The sequence below is a fragment of the Lolium rigidum genome, chromosome 4, assembly GCF_022539505.1.
Source record: "Lolium rigidum isolate FL_2022 chromosome 4, APGP_CSIRO_Lrig_0.1, whole genome shotgun sequence".
Taxonomy (NCBI): Eukaryota; Viridiplantae; Streptophyta; class Magnoliopsida; order Poales; family Poaceae; genus Lolium; species Lolium rigidum.
The window spans coordinates 183,698,760-183,722,785 of record NC_061511.1 but is presented as its reverse complement, the minus strand read 5'-3'; the positions used below and the strand labels follow the sequence as shown (position 1 = coordinate 183,722,785).

Genomic DNA, 24,026 nt, shown 5'->3' with positions numbered 1-24,026 from the left:
TGCAAGCATTATAAGACTCTACACTGTCTTCCTTGTTGTTCAAACACTTCACCATAAAATATCTAGACTTTAGAGAGACCAATCATGCAAACCAAATTTCAACAAGCTCTATGGTAGTTCTTCATTAATAGGTACAAAGTACATGATGCAAGAGCTTAAACATGATCTATTTGAGCACAACAATTGCCAAGTATCAAATTATTCAAGACAATATACCAATTACCACATGAAGCATTTTCTCGTTTCCAACCATATAACAATGAACGAGCGAGTTTCAACCTTCGCCATGAACATTAAAAGTAAATCTAAGAACACCAGTGTTCATATGAAACAGCGGAGCGTGTCTCTCTCCCACACAAGGAATGCTAGGATCCGATTTTATTCAAACAAAAACAAAGATAAAAACATACAGACGCTCCAAGTAAAGCACATAAGATGTGACGGAATAAAAATATAGTTTCACTAGAGGTGACCTGATAAGTTGTTGATGAAGAAGGGGATGCCTTGGGCATACCCAAGCTTAGATGCTTGAGTCTTCTTGAAATATGCAGGGATGAACCACGGGGGCATCCCCAAGCTTAGACTCTTCACTCTTCTTGATCATATTGTATCATCCTCCTCTCTTGATCCTTGAAAACTTCCTCCACACCAAACTCAAAACAAACTCATTAGAGGGTTAGTGCATAATCAAAAATTCACATATTCAGAGGTGACATAATCATTCTTAACACTTCTGGACATTGCACAAAGCTACTGAAAGTTAATGGAACAAAGAAATCCATCCAACATAGCAAAACAGGCAATGCGAAATAAAAGGCAGAATCTGTCAAAACAGAACAGATCCGTAAAGACGAATTTTTCAGGGGCACTTAACTTTCTCAGATGAAAAAGCTCAAATTGAATGAAAGTTGCGTACATATCCGAGGATCACGCACGTAAATTGGAATATTTTTCTGAGTTACCTACGTACGGGGATACTCAATTTCGTGACAAGCAAGAAATCTGTTTCTCGCGCAGTAATCCAATTCTAGTATCAACCTTACTATCAAAGACTTTACTTGGCACAACAACGCAATAAAATAAAGATAAGGAGAGGTTGCTACAGTAGTAAAAACTTCCAAGACTCAAATATAAAACAAAAGTGCAGAAGTAAAATAATGGGTTGTCTCCCATAAGCGCTTTCTTTAACGCCTTCAGCCTAGGCGCAGAAAGTGTGAATCAAGTATTATCAAGAGATGAAGCATTAACATCATAACTTTTCACAATTTGTCACAATAGGTATATTAGATGCTCCATCATCCATAGTGGTACTAAGGGCTTTGTCAATTTTAGGCCTATAATAGTTTTTTGGCTTAGGCACCTCAGAGACATACATGAACTTTTGCTCCTTACCCACATAAGCTTTCTCCTTAAACTTAAGAGAAGAAAAAGTTGAACCCAAGGTTCCCATAGCTTCTTCAAGTTCACTAATCCTATGGGTTTGATTATCATGAGTAGCACAAGTTTCTAAGACGGCAATTCTCTCATTAATTCCACTTAGAGATTTATCAAGTTTATCAATGTTATTAAGTAATATTCCCAATTTAGTCTCAACACTTGGAAGATTTTTCTCTATGGCCTCCAACTTTTTCATGACATCTTCAAGAGAGATTTTAATTTTAGCTTCATTAACAGGTGGTATTCCAACTAGACTCTCAATAATGCAACTAGCTTCTAAAGCAGGAGTGCCTAGGAAATTACCTCCCGCAAGAGTATCAAGAACATACCTATTCCATCTAGAGATACCAACATAAAAGTTCCTAAGTAGGATAGTAGTGGAGTGTTTCTTAGTGCACCTATGATGAGCATCACTAATTCTATACCAAGCATTTTTAAAACTTTCTCCCCCTTGTTGCTTAAACGAACGAACTTCAACTTCAGGATTACTCATTTTTAGCAGTAATAAAGATAAACTAAGCATAAGAGAATTAAATAAAGTAAAACTAGTAACTAAATTTTTTGTGTTTTTGATATAAAGAACGCAAACAAGACAGTAAATAAAGTAAATGCAAGTAACTATTTTTTTGTATTTTTGATATAGAGAAAGCAAACAAAGTGGAAAATAAAATAAAGTAAATCAAGACAAAAAACAAAGTAAAGAGATTGGATGTGGGAGACTCCCCTTGCAGCGTGTCTTGATCTCCCCGGCAACGGCGCCAGAAAATATGCTTGATGGCGCGTGAAACACACGTCCGTTGGGAATCCCAAGAGGAAGGTGTGATGCGTACAGCAGCAAGTTTTCCCTCAGTAAGAAACCAAGGTTATCGAACCAGTAGGAGTCAAGGGCCACGTGGAGGTTGTTGGTGACGGAGTGTAGTGCGGCGCAACACCAGGGATTCCGGCGCCAACGTGGAACCTGCACAACACAATCAAAATACTTTGCCACAACGTAACAGTGAGGTTATCAATCTCACCGGCTTGCTGTAAACAAAGGATTAAATGTATGGTGTGGAAAATGATGTTTGTTTGCGAAGAACAGCAGAGAACAGAGTTTGCAGTAGATTGTATTTCAGATGTAAAAGAATGGACCGGGGTCCACAGTTCACTAGTGGTGTCTCTCCAATAAGAAATAGCATGTTGGGTGAACAAATTACAGTTGGGCAATTGACAAATAGAGAGGGCATAACAATGCACATACATATCACGATGACTACTATGAGATTTAATCGGGGCATTACGACAAAGTACATAGACCGCTATCCAAAGCATGCATCTATGCCTAAAAAGTCCACCTTCGGGTTAGCATCCGCACCCCTTCCAAGTATTAAGTTGCAAACAACGGACAATTGCATTAAGTATGGTGCGTAATGTAATCAACACAAATATCCTTAGACAAAGCATTGATGTTTTATCCCTAGTGGCAACAAGCACATCCACAACCTTAGAACTTTCTCACATCGTCCAGCATTCAATGGAGGCATGAACCCACTATCGAGCATAAATACTCCCTCTTGGAGTTACAAGTATCAACTTGGCCGAGCCTCTACTAGCAACGAAGAGCATGCAAGAACATAAACAACACATATATGATAGATTGATAATCAACTTGACATAGTATTCCATATTCATCGGATCCCAACAAACACAACATGTAGCATTACAAATAGATGATCTTGATCATGATAGGCAGCTCACAAGATCTAACATGATAACACAAGAGGATAAGACAACCATCTAGCTACTGCTATGGACCCATAGTCCAAGGATGAACTACTCACACATCAGTCTGGAGGCGATCATGGTGATGTAGAGTCCTCTGGGAGATGATTCCCCTCTCCAGCAGGGTGCCAGAGGTGATCTCCTGAATCCCCCGAGATGGGATTGGCGGCGGCGGCATCTCTGGAACTATTTCCGTATCGTGGCTCTCGGTAATAGGGTTTTCGCGACGGATAGTATAAGTAAGCGGAAGGGCAGAGTCGGAGGGGGCACGAGGGGCCCACACCATAGGGCGGCGCGGGCCCCATGCTGGCCGCGCCGCCTTGTGGTGTCGCCACCTCGTGGCCCCACTTCGTATGCTCTTCGGTCTTCTGGAAGCTCCGTGGAAAAATAAGACCCTAGGCGTTGATTTCGTCCAATTCCGAGAATATTTCCTTTGTAGGATTTCGAAACCAAAAACAGCAGAAAACGAGAACTGGCGCTTCGGCATCTTGTCAATAGGTTAGTACCGGAAAATGCATAATAATGATGTAAAGTGTGTATAAAACATGTGAGTATTGTCATAAAAGTAGCATGGAACATAAGAAATTATGGATACGTTTGAGACGTATCATTGGCCACATCAGGTCGTTTTCGCCATGGACGGCAAGACGGCCGCGTGATAGATGTTCAACAGACGCCGTTCATGGCAAAGATGTTACATGCCAGCCTTTGGTCCGATCTCGTCAAGAGGTCGGCCCACTCCACTGTTCGCCGAAAACCGCCCGGCGGCGAGGGGGCTGCTGTTCCGGATGAATTAAGGTGGTTGTCTTATGGCTCCTCTTCTGCGAGGATGGTGACCTTCTAGAGGCCGGTACTTCTTTGCCTGGGCCGAGTGATGAGTTTCAGAAGGCTATGCCGACGAATGCAAGAGTGTACATTATGCTTAGAGTTTGCTGAATCGGGCGGTATTCGGTCGTGTGCACCAATATTTTTATTTCGATCATTTGGTTCTGGAGGGAACGGCGTGAAGCTCTGTTATGTGTTGCCATCACATGACATTATGGTCCACGCTAAAATCAGAGACAAAGAATATCATTAAGGTCGGATTGGAGGACTAACAGTGGAGGTTCGAGTCTCTCTAATGTTGAGGAACTTACTTGGTAATCTGGTTTTTACAGCAGCATACAAGTGAGATCGGCAAGACAGAGTCTTACCTTTCAGTAAAAATTCAAGTTCCAACATTACAGGCGATTGAGTTGTGCTAAAAGAATCTTCTAACCATATAGAGCCAACAGGCGGCAATGCAATTGCCATCCCACAACTATTCATTCCATCGCCACCACCACAACGACAAGCTAACCTACCCCCGGAATCACGGTTGTCGTCTCGTGAGGAGAAGCCATAGACGCTGATGAAACAACATTCCAGTTTCGGACGGCAACCATGTCCATGAGTAAGCTGGAAAGGAATCAATGCAAGGCTGGCGTGTTCGCACTCCCGCCCGCCCAAATAATATCTTAGGACGATGATTGCTTGCTTGGCGCTCTCACTGTCTCACATCCTGCGAGCGATCTTCTCCAAGGATGTGAGAGCTGTGATGTTCCGCCTGTACTGCAGGATTAGACGGGTAATAGTTGTGGGCAACAAAGGGTCGTCGTCTGTGGCCAGATTCAGTCCGTTGCTGGACGATCGATGTGAGAGGAATTATGGTGATCGCGAGCGTTGACCTCATCCGTCACGACCACAGCTCGTGAACTCCAACTCTCAGCGTTTAGCTTAATGACGAGAGGGTTCACGCACAGCTCCTAGACTCTGACGCTTGGCCAGTGGCATGATTACAAGGCAAAAATGTACCATCTGGAAAATAATCCATGAAGGTAAACCGTCTACGTTAGTTAGCTGCAAACACTTGAGTTCATTGACTCGTAATATTCCACACGCAGACCAGATCAACCCAACCACCAAGATCTGTGATCACTACTGACGTACTGTAGTATGTTAAACTGGATCAGATCCAGCAGAGAAAATCTGTCTCCATTCGGCTTTTATTATTTCCCGACATAAAGAGTCATCGGAAGAAACATTCAACTGTTTACGGGAAAGAGAGTTGGGTGTTCCAAATAAAAGAGGACACGATCGTATCTCCCTGATGCATTCTAGGTCACAAGAGTACAGAGCAAGAACTGCAGAATCCAAACGAATCAGATCATTTTGGATTCCACAATCAGGGCGTGGGACACTTGTAATCCATATCACATCGCTTGTCGTTCCTCCAGGTACCTTAAAGCTTGAGAGATACGTATTTTTTTTTGGGTGGGCACGGACAAGGTATCAGGTGGCCAACGGAAGGTTAATTGGAAAATCATTTGTCCACCAAAAAGTTAATGAACTTTAGCGTGACACTTAACTAGCTACGCACTGTTTTATTTCTCTATTTGCCGTGCTAAAAAATGTCAAATAACTAATTGGAATTTTGATCTATACTTATACCATTATTTTATAAACGTCGGTCTTATACCAAAATTCGAGTGAGATGCCGCTGGTTCTTGGTGTATGCCAAAGAAATGTTGTGATCTACGTTCCGGATTAGTAGTTGGGAGCCCGATCCGGCAAGGTAGTGTTGACTGCCAAAACCCACCGGCGGGCAGCGGCCTTGTCAACACCGTAGAGCCGGGAAGAGCCTAGAGCTGCGGCTGGCTGAGACCCCTCCGAGCGACGGCCCGCAATGCTCTTCTGGTCACACGCGGCGTTGCGAAGTGCAAGAGCGTGCCACCGACCTATACCCGGTCGGGAAGGTGATGAAGATGCCTCGCTTAGCTTCTCGCAGGGCATACATGTAAACGTTAAATACGAGCCTCGATCGGCTCTCGGGTAATCCCGTGAATCGGCTCAAAGAGCCGATCCACCCATGATCCGTACGGGGTGCACGAATACTTGGTGGTCCTGCTTGATCAAGATGAAGCTAATGAGATCTACGACGATTTAGGGTTTTCACCGCATAATCGGATCATCCTACTCCGAGGTTGGACCTTGCGGCCACGCACGGTGCTCGTAAGCCGATCCTAAACAAGGCCAAAAAACCAACATGAAGTTGATCCTAGGAACATCCCGTTTAGGACTTGCGAACGCCACCCTACGTGCCACCGGATCCTCCCCCTTTGTAAGGCCTAACTATTGCGGATATTAAACTAATCCTTGTAGAACAAGGAGCAATCGTAACGGATCAGATCTACTAAATAACGATCAAGCGGGTGCCGCCCCCACACCCGAGATAGGCGTGAGGGCGGCTAGATATGCAAGGGTTGCACTACGTAAGCATGCTTAAACGAAGAACAATGCTAACCCTAACACATCTAATGATAACTACGTTGCTCGCCATCAAAAACGCTTCAGTACGAGCAACGCATGAACAACGTGGGCTTGTGCTGCCTAGATCGCAAGATGCGATCTAGGCAGACATGTCGCTTACCCGATAGAAACCCTCGAGACGAAGGAGTTGGCGATGCGCCGAGATTGGTTTGTTTTTGGGGTTGAACGTGAGTTGTTGTTTATTCCATAAACCCTAGGTACATATTTATAGTCCAGGGGACTTTCTAATGTGGGCGTGCACTAAACCGTGCACGAGACAAACCCTAACTTTTAATCTAACATACAATCTATCATAAAGATACACGGGCAATTCAGCCCAATCCCTTCGTGTCGGCCGCTTCAGGATTCCTCCACATGTAATCTTCCAAGCCCGGCCCACCTCTCGGATTTGTCTAAAATATGGTGATAACACATGCCCCCTCGGTTTTGGAAATAACATTTCCAAAATCATTATGCTTTTCCTTCGAAGGGTCATGTCGTGGCAGAAGCGTAGCCGTTGCAGTATCCGTCATCATTATGCCCTGTCTTCTCAGCTTCTCTGCAAAATTCGATAGCCCTGGCGTCATCTCCTCGGGAACTTATACATTAAATCCTCACCAGGCTTCTCGTTATTTAACTGTGCCGATTGATTAGCTTTCTTCATCTCCTTCCTCTGTTCCAACCATCGGCACCCCAAAAACCCTTCGCGCACCATGTCTTCTTCCTCCTCTGCCTCGTCGGGACTTTCCTTTGAATCCTCTTCCCCCGAACCGATGCCGGCACCGAGCCCACAAGAGGCCCATGCGGCCAACACCCGCCGCGCCATTGAGGCCGGGGAGGAGTCGGACCATGACTTCTCCATCTCGGTCCGAGGACGACCAGTCCTCGACGGACGGGAGAGCGACCTCCGTTTCCTCGCCGGCGGGGAATCGGAGGAGGAGAGCGACGACGATCGCTTCTCCCGGGACGACTTCACCTCCTCCGAGGGGGTGGTGGAGGAAGAAGAGGAGGAGGAGGACGATGACGACGACTCCCTCGAGGGCTACCCACCGGCAAAGCGCCTTCGCATGTGGTGGGACGACGACAGCAGCCGATGATGAAGACGGGGACGAAGCCCCCGTGGAGGGCTACGGGAGCGGCGACGAGGAGCCCATCGGCAGCAGTGCCGATGAGAGCTCTGAGGATGACGACGAGGGCAGTGACGGCCCGTAGATAGGTCCCCTAGCATAGGGTCAGTAGTAGCAGATGGGGCAATGTATCCCCTAGTATTTCCTTTTGAGGGCAATTAGCTCTTTATGTAAGAAATCTTGCCTATCAATGAAGAATTGTTCCCCAATTCGAGTTTGCCGATTTCTTCTGAGTTTGATTTGAGCCGATTTGCCTCTCCTACTGACCTTGCCGATTTGTCCTCTTTGCCAATGTGTAATGAGCCGATAACAACGCATCGGTCCTTCGACATTCATCCTTCCATTCTTCAACTCCTTAGCGAACGTTCATCGCTTTGTGAAGAAGGTTGCAACGAGGATCAGCCGATGGTACTTCAATCGGCCTTTTCAATGGAGCACTTACCGGGCCTCGTTGCCCCCGAGTCTCAGCCCGGGCAAAACAGAGACGAGGATACACAAATGAGCTACCTAGACCCGGGCTTGATCGTGCGTGGGGAAGCTCCTTATGCAGCGTCAGCCGATTTGAACACAAATCGGCTTCTCCGAGCGGAAAGCCTTAAGGTGGGCTGCCCCCCGAGCTTCTTTAGTTCTTGCTGGCTAGATCGGCTCCTTTCCTTTGGTGAACCTAATGTCATCCATCCTTGACCTGATCCGCCCGCCCATGCTGCTTCTGATATTGTTCTTGAAGAGAGGATCCGAGCTTCCAAACTGCTCCATTGAGGAGTTCCTTCATACAAAATCTCCCTTTGTGCTCCATTGACCCTCCGATCGTAACAGCTTACTCCCCTTGAGTCGATGGCCATGCATCGGCTTTCATATCCTTAAGTCGATGCCTCGCTGCATCGGCTGTGCTCGAAAATTTTCGAATTTTCACTTTTTACGGCCGACCCGTGCATCGGCCCCCATATTCCAATACCCATCAACAAAAGATGAGATGCTTCGTTGCATATCCTCGTATTTTCATATACTCGGTGCCCCCCGAGCCGATTCTGTCAAGAAAATTGATGGTATCGGCTCCGTTGGATAACATGTTGAACCCAGTGCGAAAGGTAGGTGAGGATAATTTTGGCCGATTGCTCGGAATCGGCCTCCACGTTGCTTGCTCGTTGAAGGTTTTGTAAGTTCCCTTCGTAAATTTTTGGGGCCGATCACAAGGATCAGCCTCTCCCGGTTTGCTCATTGGTTTGATCTTGCTACTTGGTCAGGCTGGATGAAACCAACCCAACCTCCGACTCGATGCGCTTTGCCGTCGTCCACCTTGAGTGCTCCGTAGAGTCGTGGAGGGCTAAGCTCGTCGGCAAGACGAGTACCATGTTTGTGCCAGCCCGATGTCTCATCATCGGCTTTCCTCTCGTTTGGGGCGCCACTCCATTTTCCGTGGACGACCCTCTTCATCCAGGGTTCGCCGAACCTTTGCAGCCGGATCAGGCCGTGCCTTCCTTAGCGTATGCAGGTACAACCTTTCGGCTTCCTCCGAGCCGCGCAATCGCCGAACCCCGCGCTTTTGGGAACGGCTGAGTCCGTCGGGCACCACCTTGGCCGGTGGTACCTGTCTTCTTCCACTTCTCCCTCGTCTTCCGAATCTTCAAGATCTGCCCAACGAGGTGACTCAGCCGCGTTTGCTTTGTGGCGGGAGAGGCCCTAGGCGCTCGAACACGGACACGTTGGCTGCCTCCTTCTTTTTCCGATTGCATTCCGGGCAATTGCCGATTGTGGGCAATCGGCTCATTCCTGAATCCCAACGAGTATCCGAAGAAGGGGCAGTCCCAATGCCCGGCGTTGTCGTCTTGCTCCCTTGATGCTTCCGTGGCATAGCGCTCGTGCTCCTCCTCATCGCGATTCTCGCCGACGATGTCTTCTCGGCTTCTCTAGCCAAACGATCTTCTCTATCATCGTAATTGGACCGTCGGCGTTGGTCATACCGACTAACATATTTGTTGAGGAGGTGATCGAGAGGGGTCGCCGATATCTTATATTCTTCACCTCTCCCTCCGTGACATAGCGCTTGCCATCATGATGGAGCCGATCGCGTGGAGCGGCCTCCTCCGTGTCCTTGCTATGAGAGCAGCTCGCCCTCATCTCCATCTTTGCCGAGTGGTTTCCGGGTCCTACCATGTTGATGCTCGAACGAGGGACCTGGCCGGCAACCTTCAGGGTAGATGATTTCTACCATGTTAACGGCGGGGAAGGGTTGGGTGTCGACCTTCATGGCGTATCGGTTGAAAATTAGCCGCCCCTTCTCTATCGCCGCTTGGATGTGCCGACGCCACACCCGGCAGTCGTTGGTGGCATGGGAAAGCGAGTTGTGGAATTTGCGATGACGGCTTTCCGTTTAGCTCTTTCGCTGTGGGGAACTTGAGACCTTCGGGAATCGTCAACCTGTTTCTCCTTGAGCAGGAGGTCGAAGATCCGTTCGGTCTTGGTTATGTCAAAATCAAATCCCTCGGGCGGCCCCGGTGGCTTTACCCATTTGCGGGCCACGGGGTTCCCCCGAGTCCACTCAGCCACCGCTATCTCTTGGCCTCCCGCAGGCACTTCATCCTCCTCCGTATCGACCATAACCTATCGCACGCTTGAACTTGTCTTGGTACGAGTCGGGGTGGCGCTGTTCATATGCTGATAGTTTCGAACCATGTGCGCCGCCGAGGGATAATCTGCTTGGGAGGCCATGTCCTTGAGCTGTGTTGCAAGGCCTGCTACCGCCAACTCGATCGCTTCCTTTTCAGTTATACGAACCGAATAACATCGGTTCCTAAGATTCCTGAAGCGCCGGATGTATTCTCGTCACCGTTTCCCCGCGCTTCGACGTAGTTGTGCTAGATCGGCAATGCCGGACTCGGAAGCTTCGAATGGTATTGCATATGGAACTCGTTCTTCCAATTGCTTCCAGGATCGGATGGAGTTGCCGGCAAAGAGGTGTACCATCCAAAAGCCGATCCCGTGAGGGACCGTGAAAAGAGCCTCACGCGTAGCTGATCCGACACCGAAGCCGGTCCTAGTTGAGCCAAATATCGGCCGACGTGCTCGATGGAGCCGGAGCCATCCGATCCACCGAATTTGGAGAAGTCGGGAGCCGATATTTAGGTGGCAGCGGGATCATCTCGTAATCGTCGTGGTACGGCTTGGAATAGCCAATCGCCCTTCTTTTCGGCATCATGCCGAACTGGTCTCTCGGCATGGTACCGATCCGATCCGCCGTGCCGGCCGTAGGAGTTGCACTCGAAGATTCGCCGGGGTGGCGTACTTGGCCTGCCATGTTTGCTTTTCCAGCTCGAGCCAGCCTGCAGGAGCTGGGCTCGGGAGTTTCGTCGGTGTGGCGTATTTAGTTAGCCACGTCCGCTCTGTCGCCGACGTTCCTCCCTGTCTTCGCCGGAGTCCCCGATGTTGTGGCCTCGGTTTGTGAGTGCCCGGTCACCACAATCCGGCACATACATGCACGCGTATCCATGAGGGATCTCCTTAGGCGCCTCCATTAAGAACCGGTAGTCACCGGGGTCGCCACCAACTCCGTAGACGAGGAATGCCGGTGTAGTCGGCACTTCAGCCGGTGCTGCCAATGCAAACGGCAGCGGTGGACGGGACTCGGAATGGCAACTCTCCTTGATGAGTCCCGAGAGCTGGTCCCGACGGCGAGTACCGGTGGCTCATGATCTCCTGGATCACGCGCGAGCGACACGCTCCGAAGCACGTTGACCAAGTTCTCGGAGTGGCGGTGTAGCGAGTGAGCCACCGGGTAGTTGATCTCCTGCCGCGCACCCCCGGTGCGTTCCTCCGACGGGGTAGAGAGGTCTATCCCATCGAGTGCACCTTCCGGTGAGAACCCCTTCCATCCGATGCCACCGGAACGGGTTCTCCGAAAAGAGCCGATGAGGTCGGCTTCGAGGGTAGCCTTGATCTCGTTGTATTGTTTCTTGAGGTCGTCGAGCGGATCCCCGTAGGTGACCGGGCGTGCCGTCCGCCATCTCGGATGTAGATGGCGATGTGGTTGATGTAGACGATTGTCCCACCGGCGTGCCGGAATGTGTTGACCGCCAAAACCCACCGGCGGGCAGCGGCCTTGTCAACACCGTAGAGCCGGGAAGAGCCTAGAGCTGCGGCTGGCCGAGACCCCTCCGAGCGACGGCCCGCAATGCTCTTCCGGTCACACGCGGCGTTGCGAAGTGCAAGGGCGTGCCACCTGACCTATACCCGGTCGTGAAGGTGATGAAGATGCCTCGCTTAGCTTCTCGCAGGGCATACATGTAAACGTTAAATACGAGCCTCGATCGGCTCTGGGTAATCCCGTGAATCGGCTCAAAGAGCCGATCCACCCATGATCCGTACGGGGTGCACGAATACTTGGTGGTCCCGCTTGATCAAGATGAAGCTAATGAGATCTACGACGATTTAGGGTTTTCACCGCATAATCGGATCATCCTACTCCAGGTTGGGCCTTGCGGCCACGCACGGTGCTCGTAAGCCGATCCTAAACAAGGCCAAAAAACCAACATGAAGTTGATCCTAGGAACATCCCGTTTAGGACTTGCGAACGCCACCCTACGTGCCACCGGATCCTCCCCCTTTGTAAGGCCTAACTATTGCGAGATATTAAACTAATCCTTGTAGAACAAGGAGCAATCGTAACGGATCAGATCTACTAAATAACGATCAAGCGGGGTGCCGCCCCCACACCCGAGATAGGCGTGAGGGCGGCTAGATATGCAAGGGTTGCACTACGTAAGCATGCTTAAACGAAGAACAATGCTAACCCTAACACATCTAATGATAACTACGTTGCTCGCCATCAAAAACGCTTCAAGTACGAGCAACGCATGAACAACGTGGGGCTTGTGCTGCCTAGATCGCAAGATGCGATCTAGGCAGCATGTCGCTTACCCGATAGAAACCCTCGAGACGAAGGAGTTGGCGATGCGCCGAGATTGGTTTGTTTTTGGGGTTGAACGTGAGTTGTTGTTTATTCCATAAACCCTAGGTACATATTTATAGTCCAGGGGACTTTCTAATGTGGGCGTGCACTAAACCGTGCACGAGACAAACCCTAACTTTTAATCTAACATACAATCTACCATAAAGATACACGGGCAATTCAGCCCAATCCCTTCGTGTCAGGCCGCTTCAGGATTCCTCCACATGTAATCTTCCAAGCCCGGCCCACCTCTGGATTTGTCTAAAATATGGTGATAACAGGTAGGTGCTGCTGCACAAGGTTAGTTTTTCCGCGGATTTCAGTTGTTGCATTTGTGTTAAAATTGCTACAAACTCATGTGTGTTTTCTTGTGAAAGCGCACGCGAGATGCGGAAACTATCCTAGGTGTTTGTGTCCAAATTGCTACAAACTCATGTATGTGTGTTGCTACAAACTCTATTTATCTTATGTTGAGTGATTTAAAAATATAACAAAATTGAATGAGTTTCGTTGTGAAATAACATACAAGAAGTTGCAATGTGTTTCTGAGTGTTTGCTACAAATTGTGTTTTTTCTCGGAATTTTGTCAAATGTTGCAAATACATAATTATCTTTGGTGTAAATGTTTGATAATTTTTTAAAAATAGATGGCGTCTAATGAAAAATTGTTCCTCTACCAAGTTTTATTGTATGGAAACACGTGGTGTTTTTTTTGTAATCTCTTGTGATTTTATTAAAAGTTAGGGGGGGGGGTGGTCATGACATCGTTCATCTTGACAAGTTTGCGCAGACATTGAGGCTCTGGTAGGTTTGACTTTGTTGGCAAGACCCTTAAAGGTTGATTCATGATTATCTCCCATTAAAAAGAGGTGGGTATGGAGAGTTTTTCTATGTGGCCACCACCATCACCATCGAGAATGGGAATGGGCGTATTGCGATTTTTTGGCATGCGCCATGGTTTGGAGGTATGAAGCCAAATGACATCTCTCCATCCATCTTTGATATCTCAGGAAAAACTTCACGATCAAGAAAGGCATTCACCATGGTTTTTGGATTTCCAATATTAACATTGAAGGTGGTATCACCATCCGCCAAATTACCGAGTTTTTGGATCCTTGGGCAAGGTTCATCTTAATCAGGAAGTCTTGGATGATATCATTTGGAAAATCACGGCTTCAAGATCCTACACGGCGGCGACTGCATGGGGAAATTGTGTCCCTTCTAAATGCAAACTTTTTTCATTTTTCATTTCTCATTCTTCAAACCGAGATAGACAGTCGATCGCCTCCAAAGACGCAGGTGGCCTAATTGTGGTGATTGTCAATTATGAAAAGGGGAGCCGGAATCCGCGGCACACTTCCTCTTGAAGTTTCGCTACTCCAAACATAGATGGAACTCTATCATTTCTTAGCTTGGATACCTCTATGGACACGTCTGTATTGGATGCTTTCGACACGGTGGAGGATTGGTGACTGTTCTTCATGGAACTAGATGGAAGTTCTTCGCTTCGCTCATCATGCTTGTCTCGTGAGAGATTTGGAATGAGTGAAAGCGCGTGTTTTTCGCAATGTTTACACTATGCCTTTTGTTGTTTAAACCAAAATTAAGGGAGAGGTGGCCCTTTAGAGCTCAGCGGGCGCTAAGCACTTGGGATCTATCCTGCCATGAGAGAGTGATCGTTTGGTATCCCGAGCATTGCTCGGTTTGTAAAAAAAAACTTAAATTTTGTTAATTAATGAGATGGGGAAAGCTGTTTTGCTCCGTTTTAAAAATAAAGAATCAGAAATCAAAACTTCAGACAACAACTTCAAATATGTGTAGCTTTGAAAGCTGATACCTCGATGCATGGTACACAACACTTGAGTCCATCGACTCCTAATATTCCACACGCAGGCCAGATCAACCCAGCCAAAAAAAGATGTGCTACTGACCGTATGTTAAACTGCATCAGATACATCAGAGAATATGTCTCCTATTCAGCTTTTCTGGTAATGCCAATTATTTTTCTCACAGAAGAGTTTACCAGAAGAAACATGGAAACGTTTACCGGAACGAGAGTTGGATGTTTAAAATATATGATGATGCATTCCAGGTCACAACAGTACACAGAGCAAGAACTGCCGAAGCCAAGCAAGTCAGATCATTTTGGATTCTAATCAGAAAGCAATACTTGACATAACAGCTTACAATTACTTGTGCTGCGAAAGGTAATACCTCAATGGATGATTTGACAAAGTTAACGACTATATCTTCTGCCGAGTACCACAAAAAATTGGTGCATCTCGCTGCCTGCTGGCCTGAAAATGAAATTAGATGTAAGCAAGTTATCAGGACACGTATCGTAATATCTTGTGATTTTTACGATACTTATCATGCTAATATCTTAATATAGTAGTATCTTATATGTATCATAGCATATTTAGTATCCGATACAAAGTCGATACCATACGATTCCATCCTTATGTAAAAAATAAGGACGCGAAGGCATGGTAAGCAAAAGGAAAATGGTTTCTTAGAGTCGCAAGATGAACTAATTTCTTGAATAACAGAGCTTCCATTTATTTGGGAGAGATGGACATTAAAAAGGAGTATGTACATGAAAAAAGCGGTCATCAAGCCATTTTTGTCTACTGGCTTCGAAGTATATGGGCCCCAATCTTTTGTTCGTAGGCTCGTAAAGAAAATTACATAAAATATGCTAGAATTTAAAATTAATAATTAAATTCAAGCGATATTTATAATATATACATACATTCTTATTTAAAGTACAAATTGCACAGTATTGTATTACTAAGATACGATATCACTGACAAAAAAAAGATGCTGCCTTATATCCTAATACTGAAAACCTTGCATATAAGTGCCTTGGCACCGCAACGATGTTTACTGATTCCTAATATTCCGCACGCGGACAAGATCAACCCAACCACCAAGATCTATAATCAGTAGTCACTAGTTACGTATGTTAAACTGGATCAGATCCATCATAGAAAATCTTTCTCCATTCAGCTTTTCTAGCAATGTCAATCATTATTTCCTGACGGAAGAGTTAACATAAGAAACATGGAACTGCTTACAGGAACGAGAGTCGGATGTTCCAAATAAAAGAGGACAAGACCGTATCTTACTGATGCATTCCAGGTCACAACAGTACAGAGCCAGAACTGCACAAGCCAAGCGAATCAGATCATTTTGGATTCCAATCTGAAAGCAATACTTGACATAACAGTTTACAATTTTTTGTGCTGCGAAAGGTAATACCTGGATGCACGATATACATTGCAACTAACAACAATATGACAAAGTTGACGACTATATTTTCTGCCGAGTACAACTTGTATGGTGCAAAAGAATCATTGCATGCATGTCAAAAGTTGCTGCATAATCTATGATGGTAAACTGCCTGTTGGTTGCCAACACTTGAGTTCGTTGACTCCTGATAATCCACATGCAGAGCAAATCAACTCAACCACCAAGATCTATAATCACTACTGACGTACTGTATCTTAAACTGGATCAGATCCATCAGAGAAAATCTGTCTCCGTTCAGCTTTTCAGGTAATGCCAATTATTATTTCCTGGCAGAAACATGGAACTGTTTACAGGAATGCAAATTGGATGTTCCAAATAAAAGAAGACAAGATCATATCAGAGCGAGATTTGAAGAAGCCAAACGGATCAGAACATTTTGGATTCCAATCTGAAGGCGATACTTCACGCAACAGCGTTACAATTATTTCTAGCTGCAGAAGGTGATAGCTCGATGCGATACACAATGCAACCAACAGACTACATGAGTAACATGACAAAGTTGATGACTATATTTTCCGCTGAGCACAACTTCTGTGGTGCCAAAAGAATCATTGCACGCATGTCAAAAAATTGGTGCATCTGTTAATTATTAGTGGGAAAACGAAACAGAAAGGAAAATGGAGTTACATTATAAGTGCCTTGGCACCGCAACGATGTTCTGAACAAAAGTATATGCAGATCTGTAGTTGTACCCCACGCGCTCTGTTCCTTCTTTAAACATGACAGACAATGCCCAGTCGTTCGTGCAACCAAGCCACTTGGCCTGCTGCCAGAGCTAGATCGTCAAAATGCTTTCTTGTTCATTACTGCCCTGCAAGCTATTAACCGAGTGCTCCAAAATTGCGAGGTTGCCTGCCAGTATTACAAAGCAGCGTCCTCAGAGTGCACAGTGAGCTTCAACAAACACACAGGTGAAACCGGAGAAGCTTTTGACCATGATTACAAAGCAGTCACCACTCTGACAATGCAATACAAAACGAGCAGGCACCTCAGATTGCCTTTGCCATCAGGGATGAGCTTTCACCACCAAGTAGGGATGCACAGCAAACCTTGTGTTTGATTTTCCTTTGGCTCCATCATGTCATGTAGACTTGATGTATTTTCTTGATCAGCGCAAACGGTGGTAGTTCGGATCCACATTTTAACTGCTATATGCAGAACAAAGATGGGCAGGAATGTAGCAGCTTCCATGTATCCAAAGAGCACTTTGTTTATATCAACCTCAGTCGGCCCTAAACTTTAGGGGATACAATGCCCCATGTCTTAGTTGTTTCAGGGTACTTCTGAGTTCTAGGCTTCCATGTGGAGCAATTTACTTTTTTGAGCAGCATATGATGTTAACAGACTCACATTGCATTCAGATACCTTGTCAGAGAGCAAAACTTGAAATTCCCCAATGAGTGGAGCAGATAAATCCTGCAAATGTATCATGGTCAGACACTTTTACCAAGTTAAGTGTAATATACAAACTTAAACTTCAATGTCAGATGCAAAACTACTAGTCATTACATATCGTTCAGTGCCTGCACTCAGGATGTACTAATACACATTCCGTGAACATCACAACTACTTCAGTCCATGCAGTCATTGTATTTTAGTTCCGACTTACTTTATTACAACCAACTGTTCATGTGTTGAGATTTAAATCTGACCAGCAAGGTAGTAACCATAAAACACAGTTTGGTACCATGATGCTTTTTAAACGAGGCAAAAGTGTTTGCCTTTTTCATTAATTCAGAAGAAAATACTTGTCAAGTTAATCAACGTAAAGCCAGGCAAACAGCGATAAAAACAGGGCGAAGCCCACTCAAAAACCAGCACCACCGGGTGCAAACACATAAGTGCCAACGACACAGCTGAAAACACAAAATACATCTGGAATGCTCGCCGATACCAGACAACCTCCCACCTATGTGGAGAGAAGACGACATGCCTGCTATGGGAGGAGCAGGCACAGGATGCTACAATATAGGTGAAGAAGCCGACCCAACAGAGGAACTGTGCCAATGCGACGCCGACACGTCGACAACCAACATAGACTAAGAAACCTCTTCTCACACACAACACGAGGTTAACGCTCTCAACACCATAAAAAAATTTGGGACGCCGCCTGGCATCCGCCTGCTCTGTCAAGCCCAGCGCAGACCGCCAACACCACCTTCCCGGATCGCCACCCCGACATTCTACCGCTCGAGCAGCAACGCCGCAGGACCCAGACGCCCGCAACCCAAGCTGCACAAGACAAACCGCCCCGTAGACCACAACCACTGCAGCTAAATCCGGGGCAACCGCCCTGACGTATAGTTAAACCACCTCCGCTGAGACGCGTCAACCCATAAGTACTGACAGTCTGACACACATCCTTACAAGAAACCTTGTCACATTTCATGAATATCTTTACAATTTTACATACTCCCTCTGTTAATGAATACAAGGCCACACCGTTTTTTGTGTCAAATTTTGATTAATGATTTAATTAACCAAATATAAGTTATATGTCATTTAAAAGCTGCCCAGCACCGATACTTCAAAGTCTGCCGTGTCCGCGTATAATATTCCGCCGATACTCCGATACTCGGATACCTCAATACATGGGCGATACACGTATCCCAGGAGTATCGGCTTTTGCCGATTTTAGAAAGAAAGACAAAAATACCGATACACCACCAATACACCGCCAGGGACATCATCGACACGGCTAGGACACAGGAACGTTGGGAACCCCAACCAAAGCCCACTAGTGACCCTAATAGCCAGTGCGCTATCTATCTATTTGCTTGATTAACCATGGAAGTGGTTTGGATTGAGGCCTCAGGAGTGAGCGCACCGCCACCATCGCCATCTGGAGTCACTCGCCGTCGTCTAGAATCGCCTCCCCGCAACCTGGAATCGTTCTCTCCTCCGCCGCCTCAATTATTCTTGACTTCACAAGGCATTGCATAGCATTTCATTAATTTTATATGTATATTCGCCGTATCACCGTATTGTTGTTTCTAGAAATTGCCGTATCCCGTATCGCCGTATCTGTCTCACCGTATAGGTGCTTCGTAGTTTAAAAGTATATCACTGGAAAGTTCATTGAAATGTGCATCCGATGTTATAATTTTAAATGACATGCACATCATATTTGGTTAACCAAATTATTAGTGAAAGTTTGTCTTAAAAAGCAAAGTGGCCTTGTATTTAAGAACGGAGGAAGTACCAGTGTTACATTACCAAACACTGCTAAATACTCCCTCCGTCCCAAAATATAAGGCGTCTAAGGACTAGTCAAAAGTCAAACTTTACTAACTTTGACCAAATATTTAGAAAATTATATTTACATCTATAGTATCGAATGGACATATTAAGAAAATATATTTTATGGTGACTCTATTCATGTTATTTAGTACTGTAAATGTTTATATTTTTGTGCATAAACTTGGTCAAACTTTAAAAACGTTGACTTTTGACTAATCCTTAGACGCCTTATATTTTGGGATGGAGGAAGTAGTTATCAAAATATACATATCCTATTCGAGAATTTCAGCCTATTTGGGCTAAAGGCGTGTGTACAATAAGAATTATGCACATTGCAGCTCTAAGGAAAAAAAATGCCCATAACACATATCATGCATACTAAATGTCCATTTTAACATCAAATTACCTCCAGACACTAAAAAGCTATGGAGATTAAAAACAAATGGGCAAGTTTTCGGTGTATAGTGATGTTGTGGTTAGTCTTTTCATTTTGTTCTTCTACTTGCTGCAGAAAATATATCATTTCTGTATCCCCCATGTACACCAAAACAAACCTTAAGATTTATCGCGGATCTACACCAATTATTCCTCAACCTATTTCCTTCTTTGAAAAAAAATCCAAGCTTTCATCTAAGTGCTTTCTTGAGGAAAGCAACTGTGTTCGTCCATAAGAAGCATGGGATCATGCATTTATATTACATCAATTTGGGAACTGTATGGGATTAAAGTCAACGCCAGGTCCAATACAGGGAAAAGACCAAAAGTATGTCCACAAAAGTGGGGCTTGAATCAAAAGATGCAAACAACACTTGCAACCTTGAGGTGAACATTTTTTTTAGGTACTGCAAAATTAAACAAAAAGTAATATAAGCTGGATAAGCATGCAGTTCTTTGAGATATAACTGGGGTTTACATCTCTTCTTATACCTCACTAACAATGTGTGACTCTTTTTTTTTTTTGCGAAACTAACAATGTGTGACTCAGCAACCTGTTCAGGCATATCTTTAATTCTTTATGGACAAAGCTGAGTTTAAACTTCAAACATGGGCTACTGAGGCTAGTAGAAGTTAAGTCTTGACAGAGTGTTAAAATACTCGGAGAGCAATTGTTTGCTTATTTTGGACACAATTTAGCTTATTTTACCAGACTTTTCAACTAACATATGTTGTCAGTATCCAGAAATTACTAACTTTGTGAAAATGAACCACATGTGGCACATACTCTTGTATTCCCCAACATGGAGTTTTCATTATATTAACTGTTTACTGTTGTTGATAATCCAAAGTTCCAAACAACCGACAGTCATTTCACATTTCTTTATAAGTTGGACAATTTGTATAGTACGACTGGTTAATCTACCACAGTAGGGTCCATTCCTTCCCAAGACAAGTGAAGGAACAAATCTTTGTGAACACATACTAATTTCACTTCATATATCCATTAATGATGGCAATGTTATCCACTCTTTAATGAATATAACTAGGTCTTGTTATGTCATTTTATATGATTTGGTAATAATTGCTGGTAATGATTCAAAGGGAGTATTTTTAGGGTGTTTGGTTTGAGGGAACACTCACCCTAGGATGGGTCAGTCCATCATGGAATTATATAAATAGGTCTTTTTATGACATTTGATATTGGCTTGGTAACCACTTGCAGACAATGATTCAAATGGAGCATTATAGGGTGTTTTGTTTGCGGGAGTACTCACCCTAGGATGGGTTGGTCAATCATGGAATTATCTGATGAATTTTGGAAGAATGGCCTTGTCTGGGCTGAGGCAGCGATGGAGGAACCATTCTGCTCCTCAAAACAAATAAGCTAAAACCAGATGATCCAATCACCCTCCAGTTTCTCAAACTGAACATCCCATTAGTGTATTGCTTTGTGTAGTCAATCAACACAGACTCTCTCAGCTGTGCAATTGTAGCCCAATGTTTTTGTAGGTTATATGCAACAAATTTGCAAAATCAAGAACTCCAACAACTTAAAGCTCAAATATATGCTACAACAAAGAACTAAAATAAAAAACAGTAAAACACCAACACGGATCAACAGCCAACTACACATAACAAGATATTTCCTACAATAAGTAGTAAAATACAGAAATGTTATAACTGCGGACGAAATTAGCTAAGAAAAGCTTCTACCCACATATGTAATTATGTATGCACTTGTTGGGTATAAAAATACCAGTGCAGCAAAAAACATCTCTAAAGTCTAAACACTGAAACCTAACTCCCGCAAGTTATGATGTAACAGTACACGGTATACATGTAAACATGGGAGATGAGATATTGTAGAACAAGAATGTAAATCAATGATTCATGCATCATTTTGTTCACAGTAAAATTCTGGTTGTATTGTGATACCAACTACCTTCGACACGAACCACCATAATTTATGGTTCAAATATGAAGGCATGTTTTCCCCTGTTATCGCTGGGTGAGCAGCTGAGAACATGCATATTCTCCATCAAAGATTGCTTGAATAACCTCAGACGGTAGAGGATAAACACCATTAAATGGATGAGGCTTGCAGTGCTTCTGAACAGTATATAGAGATTCCTTATTTCTTCTACACAATAATTGCACTAATACCATAGTTTAATTCTAGATGTGTCTTTGTCCCTATTTGCCCAAGTTATGTAAATCTGAGCTTACAAGTCGGCCGTGAAATCATACCAATTTATGCAAAAAGAACACACATTTATGAATAGCAATCAGCACAATAGAAATAGAGGGTCTACTTACATGTCATTGAACAAATAGGTCGCTTGGGGCTCCAAAACCGTGCTTCCACATCATGCCAAGTACAGTATCAGCCTCAGTATCCATTCCGCAGTTCCTATATGCTTTGTGCATGATCCAAAAGGTCTTCTTTGTCCGGTCAAACCTAAAATGCTCCATCTCATCCAACACCCCGTGCATCTCTGCGAGCCGGTGGTGCTTTCCATACATGACCATCTTGCAGTGGTACAAACTCCGGCATAGCTTCCACCCGGCCTCCTCAGCCTGTCGGACAAAATGCGCGAGTCTATCGACGGCATCAGACTGGAAATAGCTGGTTATGATGGACCGCATGACCTGCGTTGTGCAGACAGTGGTATTGCGTTCCAATGCCTCAGTGATCCTTCTTTCCATCCCCTCAACCAACCCCTCCTTGGCATACACCCTAATTAGCAACACGTTGAGCCAGGGCCTGTAATCGTCAGGACGCAGCTTCTGAAGCAGCTTCTCGATCTTTTGAATCCTATCTACATGCTCAAACTTGCAATACGCGCATAGCATTGCACGAATATGCACCACATCAACCTTGCCAGCATGCTCGCGAGCACGCTGATAAGCCTGCTCCATCTTATAAATCTTCCCGGCATGCGCGTAACCTCTTAGCATCAGCAAATGCGTAGTGGTGTCTGGATGAACTTGACCACCTGACATCATTTCACTGAAAACTGCTTCCATTCTGTCCCACATCCACGCGGTGAGGTACCCGGCGATGATCGCGTTGTATGTGCCAACCGTGCGGCACTGCCCCGAGGCATCCAGCGACTGGAGCGTGGCCTCCATGTGATCGACGAGGAGGGAGCGGCCGAAGAGGGCGATGAGTATGTTGTAGGAGTCGGCGCTGGGCGGGCCGCACCGCGGGTCGCGCTGCAGCGCGCCGAAGGCCTCGATGCAGCGGTTGACGAGGCCGCTGTGCATGTAGGCTGACATGAGCGCGTTGTAGAGGGGCAGGTCGGGGCAGTAGGCGCTGGAGGCGTCGGCGAAGATGCTGGCCGCCGCGGTGGGGTCGCGCGCGCGGCTGGCGAGCGAGATGGCGAGGGAGAACTCCGGGAGCGTGGGCGGCGGCGAGAGCGCGCGGCGGAATGAGAAGACCGCGAGGCCGAGGAAGGGCTTGGGGCGGAGGAGGGAGAGGAGCTCCGTCGAGGCGAGCGGCGAGACGGCGAGGAGGGTGGGGAATGAGTGGGCGTGGAGGGCCGGCGCGGGGTCGGGATCCGGGTCGGGGAGGGACAGGAGAGAGGCGGCGAGGGAGGAGACGGCGCGGCGGAGGTAGGAGGCCGTGAAGGGTGGGAGCGGGGTGGAGGTGGGTGAGTACGACGGCGGCCAGGGCGCGGGGTGGAGGGGCGGCGGGGATGGGATGGAGGTGGAGGGAGTCGCGTCGGGAGGAATGGGTACGGATGTGTAGGGGAGGTGGACGGAGCGGTGAAGGTGACGGCGGTGGAGTAACGGGAGGAGGTGGTGAGCGGGGCGGCGGGACATGGGAGGAGGAGGGTTTCGGCGGCGGCGGCGGCGGCGGCGCGGTGAGTTTAGGGGATCCGTATGGGAGAGGGAGAGGAGGCCGCCAGCGCGTAGCGTTTTTGCATGGCGTCTTTTTACCTGGACCTTGCTCGTGTCCGAGCGAAGCTGACACTTGGAGACAACTCGGCCCAGCCTTGTTTTGTAGTGGGCTCGGCCCGTCCTAGTTGACAAAAGCTCACTGAAACGCGCAAAACATTTGCCTTGACAGGGGCCAGTCCTATACACCGACCAGGTCGGTGCCGATGTGGTTGCCGCACACCATGGTCAGGTATTGGGCCTGCCCCATTTAGGGTGTGTTTGGTTTAGCTTTTCTAACCTGCTTCTGATGTTAGGAAGCTATAAAAGCCAACCAAATAGATATTTTCTACAGCAGATTCCACCAACGCAGCAACTTCCTGTAGTGTATTTTTCACAGCTGGTCTGGCCCTGCTTCTACCGCGGTGGATTCTGGATTGTGGTGAAATTTACCCAACAGTGCCCCTCCGAAGTGAATACCGGTTCGTTTCTTTTCTCAGCGAGGGCACAAATGCCTCTTTATCTTCCCTTTCGTTCTCTTCTGGGCTCCTAGATCACGA

The 24,026-nt window shown here is 46.2% G+C and overlaps 1 pseudogene; it reads right to left on the bottom strand.

Moving 5' to 3' along the window:
* Positions 1–16,517: 16,517 nt before the first annotated feature.
* LOC124646586 lies at positions 16,518–23,412 on the bottom strand (annotated as a pseudogene).
* Positions 23,413–24,026: the final 614 nt, after the last annotated feature.